The sequence below is a fragment of the Belonocnema kinseyi genome, chromosome 10, assembly GCF_010883055.1.
Source record: "Belonocnema kinseyi isolate 2016_QV_RU_SX_M_011 chromosome 10, B_treatae_v1, whole genome shotgun sequence".
In the NCBI taxonomy this organism is placed as follows: Eukaryota; Metazoa; Arthropoda; class Insecta; order Hymenoptera; family Cynipidae; genus Belonocnema; species Belonocnema kinseyi.
Genome location: NC_046666.1, coordinates 6,870,505 through 6,872,683, shown reverse-complemented (window position 1 = coordinate 6,872,683; position 2,179 = coordinate 6,870,505). Strand labels below are relative to the sequence as shown.

Sequence of the window (2,179 nt, the reverse complement as noted above, 5' to 3'; positions counted from 1 at the left end):
CCGGTAACGTTGTACACGAAAATACGAACTCTCTAGAGCCTCGTCTAGTGGCCGCCAGGGTTCGTATTTTCGTGTACAACGTTACCGGCTGATTCCGATGGAATTGATTGTAGAAATATTTTTTTACATCTTTTATTATTAAGATTTGTACTTTAACGTAGTTTTCTTTCGGCTCTTGCATTTCTCAAAGTTTGAGACCGATATTTTATGTATAAAAAAAGTTCGAACGTTCAAAAAATGTTGAGGTTCAGAAAAAAGATGAAATAATTTTCAGTGAAGTTCCTACCAAAATGCAGTACCTAAACGTACTTTATTGCACTCTAATACATTTCCAAAAGTTTCAGCTCGATATTTTATTTACAAAAAAAGTTCTTATGTTCAAAAAAACATTCAGTGAACTGAAAAACTGTCGTCGGTAATATAGGTATTTAGCTGTGACACATGCCCTTAAGCTCCCTTTTTAGATAAATAGTAAAATAATCGATTTTTGTTTTTGTGACTTACCATCCTTGTTACCGACCATCTTAGAGGAAGAGGATCTGCTCGGTTCTGCTTTTGGGAGAACATCATGAGAAAGCTCAAAAATTGAACAGTGTGGTTGCATTTTTTTTCTTTCATTACCGAAAAGTCGTTTTCGCTTGAAACTCCAGCAATTAATTTAAGTTTTTTTATCAATACTAAAAAATCTTTCTTGCTTGTAAATTCAACTTTTTGTTGAAAATATATCTTTTTGGGCAGAAATTCAAGTGTTTTGTTAAACAATCATCTTTTTGGATAGAAGATTCGTCCTTTTGGATTGAAAATTCATCTTCTGACAAAAAAAGTAATCTTTTGGTTAAAACTATTTCTTTTTGGTGGAAAAATATTTTATTATAGGCTTGGTTCAGAATGTATCTCTTTTGACTGAAAATTTAATTATTTTGTTAAAAATGTATATATTTGTTTTGTTGAAAATTCAACTGCTTGGTTGATGTTGAATTAATATGTAAAAAATGAATTTTTTAAACTCAAAAGTTAACTATTTCCTTTTTAGTAGAAAATCTATCTTTTTTAGTTGAAAATGCATTATTTGCTGGAAAATTCATCTTTTTGGGTAGAAAATTCAACTATTTTGTTTAAAATTCGTCTTTTTGGGTTGAAAGTTCATCTTGGTAGAAATTTCAATTTTTATTTGTTGAAAAGTTTAATGTTTAGTTGACAATTATTCTTTTTTCATTAAGTTTTAACTTTTTGTTGAAAATTCAAATTACGGAGATGAAAGTTTAATTGTTTTATAGAAAAGTCTCAACTATTTTGTTAAAAGTCAACTTTTTTAAATAGAAATTTCATATTTTTATGTTAAAAATTTCACTGTTTTATTGAGAAATCTTCTTTCTGGGTTAAAAATTCATTTTATTGTTTAAAGATTGAAATATTTTGTTGACAACTATTTTTTTAAATTAATTTTGTTTTAAATGAAACTTTAAATATTCTATTTGTGGCTGAAAATGTAACTGTTTTGTGAAAAAATCATCTTCTTCACTCTAAAATAGAACAATTTTTTTAAATATGTATTCTGTTTTGGTAGGAACATCTTTCTTTGTTTAAAATTCGAATTTTTCGTTTGAAATATTCAATTTTTCAGATTCAAATTTAAAATTTGTTTTTATTGAAAAATCAATTATTACATTTTTTGTTGAAAATATATCTTTTTGGTCGAAAATTCAAGTCTTTTGTTGAACTATCGCCTTTTTGAATAAAAAATTCGTCTTTTTTGATTGAAAATTCATCTTCTGGCCAAAAAGTAATCTTTTGGTGAAAACTATTTCTTTTTGATTCAAAATATTTTATCATATGTTTGGTTCAAAACGTATCTCTTTTGGTTGAAAATTTAATTATTCTCTTAAGGACATGTGACACAGCTAAATACCTATATTACCGATCACAGTTTTTCAGTTCACTGAATGTTCTTTTGAACTTAAGAACTTTTTTTGTAAATAAAATATCGAGCTAAAACTTTGGGAAATGTATTAGAGTACAATAAAGTACGTTTAGGTACTGCATTCTGGTAGGAACTTCACTGAAAATTATTTTATCCTTTTTCTGAACCTCAAAATTTTTTGAACGTTCGAACTTTTTTTATACATAAAATATCGGTCTCAAACTTTGAGAAATGCAAGAACCGAAAGAAAACTACGTT

At 27.1% G+C, this 2,179-nt stretch overlaps 1 protein-coding gene across 4 annotated transcripts in view; it reads left to right on the top strand.

The window, feature by feature from the left end:
* LOC117181491 (signal-induced proliferation-associated 1-like protein 2) overlaps positions 1-2,179 on the top strand; it is a 233,439-nt gene that overhangs the window by 166,118 nt on the left and 65,142 nt on the right. The window lies entirely within an intron of this gene.